The sequence below is a fragment of the Pelobates fuscus genome, chromosome 11 (genome assembly GCF_036172605.1).
Source record: "Pelobates fuscus isolate aPelFus1 chromosome 11, aPelFus1.pri, whole genome shotgun sequence".
Classification (NCBI taxonomy): Eukaryota; Metazoa; Chordata; class Amphibia; order Anura; family Pelobatidae; genus Pelobates; species Pelobates fuscus.
The window spans coordinates 120,359,218-120,371,164 of record NC_086327.1 but is presented as its reverse complement, the minus strand read 5'-3'; positions in this window follow the sequence as shown (position 1 = coordinate 120,371,164).

Below are 11,947 nucleotides of genomic sequence, written 5' to 3'. Positions count from 1 at the left end.
CCACTCTAAGGTCCGGTAATATGTCTATCCTCACTTTCCTTTTTTGCTTTGTTTGGATTACAGGCTCTCATCTTCATGATTGTCCTCTGACATATCCTGACATTACAAAAGGGTCCAGAGCAGCCAGAGGGCTCTCTTTAAATAGGGAGGTCCTGCACATGATTGATTCTGGTTCCTGGGAGCAATCACATAGAAAGGCAGTGGCTGTTTTACCTACAGGTGCCCTAGAAAATAAATAACAAATGCTCTCATGCAGGTTAGAAACATCCAGGCATATAAAATGTTCTTCTCTATTGTATTATTTATGTCTGATGGAATAATTAAGCCTAGATAATTAAGTTAATTTTTAGTCCAAATAAAATTTAATTTATGGGATAGAGTTTCTATAGTAGAATTATCTATATTCATATGTAGGGCAGTAGATTTCGTAATGTTTAGCTTAAAATTAGAAACCTTAGAGTATTTATCTATTTCCTGCATTAAATATTGTAATGAAAGTTCTGGAGAGGTAAAAGTGATTAATGAGTCATCCGCATATAAAGAGATTTTTCAATCATTGTCTTTTAATGAAACACCCTTAATCAAGGGATTGTTTCTAATATAGATAGCAAGAGGCTCGAGGGACAAGATGTACAATAATGGGGATAAAGGACACCCATGCCTCATACCATTAAGCAGATAAAACCAACCAGCAACTATATTAGGTCCGACCGTTCGGGCAGAGGGGGTGGAATACAAAACCAAAATTGCATTAAATATCCAACCTTTAAAGCCGAAAGCGGTCAGCAACTCTGCTAAGTAACCCCACCCAACCCTGTCGAAAGCTTTCTCCGCATCCAGAGACAGGGTCAGGAGGGGAAAGCTTTGTCTGTGGGCCTTATCCAAAATATCTAGAAGTCTTCTAACATTATTTGAGGCCATCCTTCCTGGAATAAACCCAATTTGATCAGAGTTAATAATGTTTGCTATATTTTTTTTAATTCTCTCGGCGATAATAGCAGAGTATATCTTTATGTCTATATTGCTCAAAGCTATCGGTCTATAATTTGAAGGATTTGAACTGTCCTTATTTTGTTTAAGTATAGGAATGATATTGGATTGAAGGAGTTCTTTAGGGATGATTTTATTATCGGCCATGTAATTAAACAATTCAGTTAATGGTTTTATCAGATGAGTCTTCATATACTTATAATGTAGGTTAGTAAAACCATCAGGGCCCGGTGTTTTATTAGTAAGTAATTTGTCTATTTGAGATTGAACTTCTTCAAACGAGATTTTTTTGTTTAACATTATCAAATCTGAGTCGGTTATTTTGGGGATCGGAATATTCGATAAATAATCTCTAATGTCAGAAATATTAGGATTTAAGTTTAAATTATATAGATCTTCGTAGAATTTATTAAATATCTTTACTATTTGTTCTGGGGAAGAGTGGATATTTTGTCCATCTATCAGATTTTTATCTATCTATCTATCTATCTATCTATCTATTTTTTGCGTATTGATTTTGCAATCTCTTTGTAAGATTTTTATTCGCCCTATTCCCGGTATAGTAATTTGTGAGCCTTAATTTATTTATATTAGTCCTAATTTTTTCTTCCTCATTTAAATTAATTCTCTTTTGTATATCGTTTAAGCGAAGCTTTAATTCTGGAGTTGAATGTTTTTTATTTAAACTAGCAAGATTATAAAATTCAATATACAGGTCAGACAAATTACCCCCATTTTTTTTCCTAAGAATATGGCCCAGTTTGATTATGTATCCTCTCATAACCGATTTGTGCGTGCACCAGTTTATCGCTGGAGAAGTATCTACTGATTGATTTTCTTCCCAAAAGTATGTTAATAATTTTATCAATTCCTCTCTATTCTTTTGATCTTTAATAAGGGCATCATTCAGCTTCCACGTGGTTCTACCTGGTGGTTGAACTAAACCTAATTCCATCAGAATATAACTATGATCTGACCAGGGATTGTCATTAATTGTTACTTTATTAAAGTGGGAAATAGAACTAGCATTAGTTAAACAAAAGTCTATCCGCGAATAGGTATTATGAGCACTAGAAAAATGAGAATAGTCTCTTTCTAAAGGATGGAGTAATCTCCAGACATCATAGAGATTGTATAATTTAGAAATAAGTTGTAGCTTTTTAGCTACAACTTATCTCGAGCATTTGGAGATATATACGTTTTATCAAGTTTAACATTAGCTACACAATTAAAATCACCGCAATTATCAACGTACCCTTAATGATTTTGGAAATTGTGTCCATTATACGTGAAAAAGAAGCCATTGGGTCTATATTTGGGAGGTATACATTAACCAAAGTGTATATCTTATAATTTATTTTACAGACCAAAATGATATAACGTGCATCCCTATCTGTTTTTTAAGTTAATCATTTCCAATTTTAAATCCTTCTTAAAAATAAGTGCAACACCTCTTTTTTTTTATCAGGTAGAGAGGCCTGAATAATGTTTCAAAAATTAGAGCCTCCCCATTTTTGTTGGGATCCACATAGCCAATGGGTTTCCTGTATAAAGGCCACCTGCATTTTTTGTTCCATCAACAGATTGTAAAGCCTGTTTCTTTTACAATTGGTGTTCAAACCCTGAACATTTAAGGACAGTAATTTTTTTTTTTTTTTTTTTTTAATTCTTTATTTTTGTAGTGCAAACGAAAGATACAAGCTGCTCAGGTATGCCACAACAGCATAACCAGACAATATTTGGTACAGGATGATACAGTGAAGTAGCATTGTTAAATCTGCACAGTTTTTTGTTTTGTTAGTAGATGATTCGTCAACGCTTAAAGTTAGGTTTAGTAAGATTCATGTTATTTAGGCGCATTAAAAGTGGTGGTCAACATGGCTTGCGGCAGACAGCACAATTTTATATTTTATAACATAGAACTTGCTAAACAGGCTAAATGGTAAGATTGCGTTAAGATAATAATAAACATAGATCACTTAGCTTGGCTGTAGTTATGATAAGGGTATGCCCTGGGTGTGCTTATAGTGGGTTAGTGTAAGCTAGAGTTAACATTTTGACAGTTGTGTTATAGGTCGCACATACAGTGAGGTGACAGGTTTAATGACTTAGTGTATGAGGATTAAAGGTACAGTACGTAGTTGAACATAGTTTGGAACAAGTTAGGTACTGTTGTGCTGTGTAATGCTGTCTGGTAATTTGAATGCATGTCTATTGGGTGTGTGACAAGATTTGTACAGTAATATATACCCAAATGCTTGGTATGTAAACATGCTGAGGCTAAACAACAGTCTACAGATAAAATATCACCCTGGCTGATTGAAAGTTCATGAGCTGGCACACGCTCCTAAGACCATCGACATGGCGGGCTTGATGCTTCGCGGGTGGTGGCGGACACATGGTCAGCCGATGCCTGATCTGCTGTGACAGGGTGTTAGTGTCTTTCAAGGCTGGGGCTCTGGCGATGACACTTCAGGCGCGTCTCTGGGCTCCTCGCTGTTTTTTTGTGGGCTGCATCAGGAGGTGAGTGTACTCCGGGATTGGCGTGCAGGCGTTGTATACTCTGTATATTCTGTTGTGCTGCTGGGAATCGTTGCTTGGCCCTCTTCGGGGCTGCCGCTCTGCAGGGAGTGCGAAGGGCAAGAGTGTGGTCGGCCCTGCTGCGAGAGTGCCTCGCTCGACGGTGGGATCATTAGTTACAGGCAGGGGTGATCGTTGAGCGGGGTCCCGGTCTGGTAATGCAGCAGCCGCTGTGGGTTCGGTTAGGCCTCCGCCGCTGTCCTCCTTTAGCTTGGCTCGTTGCATGGGCGGGTATGTTGGGCTTTGACCCCCTGGACCCGAGCCTGGATGCCTCGCTGGGTGCTCTGAGCTCCGCTGTAGAGCATTCTCCTCTGCGGACTCCGGCGCACATGGCGTCCGCCATCTTGGGTATTGCGGTCGGGCCCTTAAACGTGGCGGTGGCGTCATTCGGCTCTGGCTGCCTAGCCTCTGGGTGAGGACCGGGATCACCCCCACCGGTCCATAGGGGGGGACAGGGCCGGGTCCCTCCGTATCTGGGCCTCTGGTCGGGGACCGTCGGGCAGGATAGTGGGGCAGCGGCCGTCCACCCCACTCACCGCCGGCACAGGCCCCAACTTGATAGTCGAAGGCCTCACCTCCAGGGGACTGCAGCTCGGTGAGCCAGCCTCACCCTGGATCCAGTGTCCCCGTAGTACAGAAAACCAGTGCTGTTGATCGGTATCCAGGTCATTTTACATAGTTTATGGGCTTAAACGTGTGTGCATTGCAGGAGCTGATCTGGTCCGCGACCATCCAGCCCGGCGGTCCGGCCCCGCCCCCTAAGGACAGTAATTTTAACATAGAAATAGTATAGCAATTTTATTTGGAACTCTCCTGCTCTGATATAAAACTATATAACAAACACCCCGCGGTAAGAGAGCATGAAATGTTCTCATACAGACATATAATAGACAATTACCCACGAAAAAATTTCATTTAAATCCGTAAAAGCTCATAGAGCTAATCGAAAACAATGAATTCTGTTTGTTTTAATGAGCAGTTAGGCAGACTTGTTGGGGTTTATATTCATTTCTATTGGGAAAAGTGAATTGTAAAGTTAATGTCAAAATAGTAAAATTTTTAAAATTATTAAATTTATCTATTTTACCATTGACTACATTGTGCAGTTTCTTGTTTTGTTTTTCAGATTTTCCGGTTTAATTAATAATCTTTCATTGTATTCAATAAATAGCGAACTGCAATGAAAACTTAATTTCTAGTTTAGGCAAAATAAATTAAATGTGTACATTCTAGAATTCAGCAGTGTTTTCTAATTTGTCAATTGTGGTGTAAATTTTGTAAGCTGATTTACCACAATTCATGCTGTGTGTGACCTCTCGTTAATAAAAAAATATATATATATTGGTGGGGCTTGACCATCATGGCCGCCGAATGTACATTGCAAGAGCTCCTAATCTTACTCAAGCGTTTTCGGAACAATCTGACTCCCACCACCACAATCTGCTCAATCAGTGGACTGTCTATCCCCCATACCACCCTAGGTGTCTACTGATAGCTTCCAGGGAGCACCCGAAGCTCACCTATCCGTTAGATCCCCGTGAGGCCTACCAATCACTCAGATGGCAGCCACTCTCTGCAGCATTGAACCCTCAGGGACCTCAACCTCTAAACCGAACTCCTTTCGACCGGTGGGGGTTATCCTGGTCTCACTGACCTGCATAACATACCTCTGCAGACTTCTCCAGCTTGTACCAGTATCAACTCTGACAGCAGCTCATTCTCCCAAGATGGCGGAGGCATTATCACCTCATGGACTCGGGCAGACACAGCCTGCACTAAATCAGCAATGCTCTGTGGACCCAGACCGCTTCTGGGCAACTATTGCGACTCGCTCATCTACATCACTCCCTCAGCAACCAGAGGAGGCCCGGAAGGGCAGTGGTCGGAAGGTGAGTGGGACACCTCTGGGCAAAGCCTCTATTCACAAGCTTGCCACACTCAAAGGTAGCTATCTAGGCCGAGGACCCTTGGGGGATGGCCCCCGCGGCATCATCCATGCTGGCAGAAGGCCCGTAGCCGATTATTACGAAGTACAACCAAGGCCTCCTGTTTTTCCCAACAGGAAAGGACTTCTACTCCAGGAGCCCCTGAGTCTATGGCTACGTGACGCTGGCCCTCATTTAGGCCTGGAGCTTGAGGAATGGCTCGGCTTGCTTCTACCTTGCCGCTGCCACCAGTGACCTCCCCGTGATATTTCCAATATTACCAGATGTGGGCATAGGATGATTGAGTCTATGGGTGGCCCTCATTTTGCACCCAGTCCACTACTCTCCATCTATTTGTGGATGCCATCAGGCCTCCGTTAGGAGCTCTAGACTTCCCAATGCCTTCAAGTTGCTATACTGTATACCCTTTATTCTCCTTGTTTATGATTTTTAGAGTTTATGGTGCACCGCTAACCTACTGAGCACAAATTACAAATGTCTTGTTAGCTTCGCTACTCGACAGGCAATACAGCACTCATTGATTAATATGATGTTCAGGGTAAGGCACTGCTGACTGCTATGTTTATGTAGTTAATGGTGAAATAAGATGGGTTGGTGACACTTAATCTAGTCTATGTAAATCCCAGCAAATAATTGCTTAAGCTAAATTCTCAGCGACCCACTCTTGCATATTCCTCTTGTTTTAATTTATAAAAAAATGTGCTGTTTTCCCATGTACACACTTATGGTGCCCACTTATTATGCTGACTTCACTATGTCTGCACTGTTGTCTATTGGTGGAGCAGAATGGGTTTATCCTCCTGGCCCTGTCATTAGATGCCGAGAATGCATTTGACAGGGTCAGGTGGGAATTCCTGGAAAATGCTTTACACGCAATGGGGTTTGAGGGAAACATATTTAACACAAATATGATGCTGTACTCTTCACCAATAGTGTGGATAATTAATAATGGATTTCCTCTATGTGGTTCCCGGTTAATAACAGAACACGTCAGGGGTGTCCGCTATCAACACTACAATTGTATAACATTGTTATGGTACTTTTTAGCAGTAAACCAAAATGTTTAAATGTCTATCTGTTCCTGTCCAAATTAAGAAAATTAAATTGCGTATATACGCTGAAGTAATTCAGTCTGACACACAGAGTTCAGGTTAAAATAACTTCGAGGAAATTTATTGGCAAGTCAGTCAAGAGCGGGCTCGCAGGCCCTTTTAAGAGGCATTTTACGTCATCATTGAATATCAGATAATAACAAATAAACATCATTAATTGGATTAATTGTTAAGTGTCTGGATTAGTGTCCATCTATAAATGTAATTAATTGGCTCAGAAACTAAGTGGTTAGCTAGGTGTCCACCCACCAATAGGTGGTATTGTTCTGGACACGGGTGGGGACAGGGGGCTCAAGCGCCATCTTCCCTAGCATAAGGCTTACTCGGTGGAAAGGGGGGCTTGAGCGTCATTTTACACGGTCAGTGATGTCATGTCAGGTGCAAGGTCTCTTATGAATAGAACATTTCATTACTACTGTGTTCTCATGGCCTTCAATTTATACTATGTTGCGAGTTAGGGGAGATTCAGCAGTTCCTGAGTTAGTCATGTCTTTATAGAAAATACAGTCTTTGTCCATTGTGTTAGATGTGCTGGGAAATTCTGTCATGTAATGTAGTTTTAAAATGAAGAAGTCAGGTTATGAGGACAAAATGGAGGATTTGTCTCACAGTATGTAGTTAAAATGGAGTTAGTGCAATAATTCAATACAAGTTCAATAAAGATTTTTAATAATCCTACATCAGTCCCCCCTATGAAATGTTAGATTCTAAGAGATAAAACTTTATTTGTTAGTACCAGAAGACGTGTTAACCCAAAGGCACAGAAACCCCGTGGCCGCTAGCTAGGTGTTAATGCAAAGTGCAAGTCTGTCCCTTGGTCTGACCCTGAAGGCTAACTCATCGTCAGTATGGCTCTCGAACACTTCACTCCCATGGGTGGCCCATGGTGGCTTGCCCACCACTTCTCCACACGGGGCCTTTACCATTCACTGACAGATGCTGTCCCTAAGCTGATCCCTTCCTAGAATTCTCGCACTTTATCAACAAAAGGGATAGTTTGCAGCGGTAAACAGGGTGAGTTGAGATCTTGGAAATCTTGGTCATCAACTTCGAGATGTGTGAAAGTGGGTGCCGCTTGGTCAACAGTCTTCATGAGGGATTTTCTCAGACAAGGGAGGATACAACAAAAGAGAAGAGCAAAGATAAAAAGAAAAATTAGTATTGCCATACCAATATGCATTAAAGCCTTTTGCCATCCTGTCATCCAACCAAACCATCTTTCCCAGGGATCTTTTATCCCAGAATTCCTTTTTAACTCTTCAGAAAGTTCATTTAATTTTTCTATGGCTAATGTAACTTTACCATTAGGGCCTGTGTTTTCTGGGATGTAGGTACAACATGTCATGGTGTCGGGCAAAATTTTACATACCCCTCCTTTTTCGGCTAAGATCATATCTAAGGCCATTCTATTCTGGAAGGCCATTTGGGATGTGGCCTGCAACTGTTCGGCCAATCCCTGGAGGGCATCTCTGGTATAATTAACAAAACGCTGTTGATTATAATAAATGTAATTTATCCAATTTAAATTCTTGTTTGTGGTAACTATGGCGAAAAGTGATTCAAATCCTGCAGCAACTTCATCTCTTGCTTTAAATTCATTGGGCACCCCCCTAGGTACCCCAATGGCATCAATATAAACATGAGGATCAAAACTTCCTTTCACTGGGGCTTCGCGCTTAACCTTAGTGTGACTGGACTCATGGGTGTTGAGGTGTGTGTCAGAGATAATGTGTATGGGCATGATGGCTTTAGCCAAAGTACACTCCCCCCACCATTCTTTGTCCATTCTGGATCTTAGCTGTAAATCCCCACACAACCAGTAAATATCCCCTAATGATCTAGTATGAAACTGCAACAAGTTCATGGAGACATTTCTGTAGGTAGCGCAATACCCTTTAGAGAAGTTACCCAAGAATTTACCAATTCCATCATAGTTAGCGTAACAAGTGTAATTACCTTTATATACTGTAATACCATCAGGGGGTTTGACATCCTCGGTTAGGAGAGGATACTCCTTTGTCCATGATTTACATATGGACCTGTTGAAATCGTAGTGATAGGCAAAAAGGCTCAAAACACATTCTTCTATATCTACTGGCAGGGTTAAAGGCACAGTGCCCAGATGAGGCCGGGCACCGCCACACACATAGCATGCGGTTTTATTATGCTTATTAGCATTATATTTCATCCATTCTAACCATAGATTAACATCATTAAAACCTGTTTCGGCGGCCATGGTATCTTCAAAGGTGGGGTTAGCAATGGCCATCATGTCTTGAAAGGTCTGGATATGAGGTTTTAATGGATTGGGGACCATATGGGTGGCCCCTTGCCACTCAGAAGAGTTGCACATATCTTTAAGGTAGAAATGTCCTAACTTTTTATAGGAACCCTTTTTCCAATACATTCCCATTACATATTGGTCTGCATCTGTTGGACTTGGATGCTCAATATTAAGGATTAATTTCATTGGTGTACCCCCCCCCCAGGCTTTCTCAAAGTCATTCTCTGGAGAAGGGATCTACCATGGTCATCTACTTTAGATAAGGCACTTTTTGGTTTGTAACCCCAGGCAGGTCCGGCATTCCATCCCGCCGCCCCCCAATGGTCACAATTGTGCCCCCATTGTTTGTCCACTACACAAACATATGGGTCTTTTGAATGGGGAATATCTCTATAGATATTCTGAATTTGTGATGTAGGGAACGGGCATTCTACAATATCACAATAATCAAAGGTATAGGTAGCCACATGGGTACATGATGAATTATACCAAAAGGTGTACCCACTAACATCCTTAGTAATGGCTACCTGTTGGGCCTTAATTGAACTAATTAAGGAGATTATGTACCAGAGGTACATGCTTGTGCGGTATCTGCTTCCTCTGGGGCAGGAGACTTCTTGCAATGGGAAGCGTGGATCCAATTTGGCCTGCCGGCCACTTTGGCGGAGGTTGCGGTGATCAGGAGAACTTGGAATGGACCGTCAAATCTTGGTTCCAGGGTATTTTTCCGCACAAATTTCTTAACCAGAACCCAATCTCCGGGAAGCAGGCTGTGGGTACCTGTATCCAAATCGGGATCTGGAATTGAAGAGAAAACTTGGGCATGTATTTTGTTTAAGGCACTTGCAAGTTCAGTTACATAGTCTACTAAAACATCTGATTGGAGCTGTAACTGTTGCGGATAATAACAACCTAGTCTGGGTGCTGTCCCAAATAGAATCTCATATGGGGATAATGAGTGCTTCCCTCTAGGTGTGTGCCTAACGCTAAACAAAGCTATTGACAGGCTTTCTGGCCAGGGCATCTTTGTTTCTTGTGACATTTTTAACATTCTGGCTTTTAAAGTGCCGTTCATGCGCTCTACTTTACCACTACTTTGTGGGTGGTAAGGGGTGTGGAAGGCTAGGGTCACCCCTAGAGCAGTCCAAATTTCTTTAGTCACTGCTGCTGTAAAGGCTGGGCCTTGATCACTTTCAATGACTTCTGGAAGTCCGAATCTACATACAATATCTGTAAGTAGGCGTTTTGCGGTTGTTTTTGCAGTGATATTGGCCACTGGGTAAGCTTCTGGCCATCCTGAGAACATATCCACTATTACTAGTGCATATTCATGGGGCCCACTCTTGGGCATTTGGATGTGGTCAATTTGAATTCTCTGGAATGGGTACATGGGTTTTGCCAGGTGTTTTGAAGGCACTTTGATTGGTTTTCCTGGATTGCATTTTGCACAAATGACACAGGCCCTGCAGAAGCTGTTGATCAATGTTGTGATTCCAGGTGCTTCATAATACTTTTGTATGAGGGCAGCCATTAAGTCTTTTGACAAATGTGCAGGTCCATGTGCCCATTGGACAACTGCTGGGTATAAATTTCTCGGAAGGCAGAATTTAAAGTTGTTGTAGTATATCCCATCCTTTAGGATAGCTCCTTTATTCTTCCATTTCTGGATTTCTTCAGGGGTAATTGCAGCTTGCTGTTCTCGCAGAATTCTTAAATCAGTAGGAAGAGTTTGCAGAGCAAAAATAGGAACTTCTTCTTCTTGTCCGGACACTTCTTCATCCACTTCCTGCAAATCTTTGGCTGCTTGCTTAGCAGCCTGATCAGCCAAATGGTTGCCCTTTGCTTCATCTGTATCCAACTTCCCATGTGCCTTCACTTTCAGAATGGCCACCTCTTCAGGGAGTAGGAGGGCATCCATTAGATCCTTGATTGCAGAGCTGTGTTTGACTGGTGTACCGGCAGTGGTAAGAAATCCTCTTGTCTTCCAAATGAGGCCGAAGTCATGTGCCACACCCAGAGCATATCTTGAATCTGTATAAATGTTGGCACGTTTTCCTTCAGCAATTTTGCATGCTGAAGTCAGGGCTTGTAATTCAGCTTCTTGCGCAGACATTGCTGGTGGCAAAGGTGATGATTTGATAACTTCATCTGTTGTGGTTACGGCATATCCTGTATGGTATCTTCCTTCTTCATCAGCATACCTTGATCCGTCCACAAACAGGGTAAAATCTGGATCTGGCAATGGATTCTCATGCACAGTTGGTAAGTGCACTGTCTCCATCTTCATTTGTTCAAAACAGTCATGGGGTGTTTCTGGGTCATAATCATTTACTATGACCAGATCTTGAAATTCCTCTTCCAGGAAATGGCGTGGCCATGCTTCAAGAAGATCAGTTGTTGGGTATTTGACAATACCATTTTCCTGTAGCTGTGATTCATCCATGGTGGCCCATAATTTTGCCATGGGCCCAAGATCATTCCATGACCTTGTTTTTAACTTGGTAACGGGGACATGTGGGATAGCAGTATCCCAATGACGGTACAGGTAATTGAGTTCTGGAGGTAGTTGGATCAGGACCATGCTATTGCCTTCAGAGTCACAATAGAAATCTTGAGCGGTGAGCTTCACCTTTGTCCAGTGATATAGTTCATCTTCATAGCAAGGTTCAGGAGTAATATTTGGCTTGTACCACGTGGTACAGAAGGCGTAATCCGGGCCTTCACAAAGAGGTGTATCTTCTTTATGAAATGTTAAATCTGGATGCATTCTCTTGATGCACCCACAGAGAAGATAAATGTAGGTTTCATCCAAGATAAATCCATAGTAAATACCCCCCTCAGGGAGTGGAAGAAGAGTGGATGGATTAAGAACTTGACATCTTTGTATGGAAATGTTGTCAGGCAGGAGAAGATGACATTGCAGGCGCAGGTGTCTGGCAGGAGACACGTGCTTGAGCTGGACTTGGTTGATAATGGCAGAGATGTCATGAGGGGCCAAAACAACCAGAGGGTGGCCAAGGACCAGGTCTGAAGTT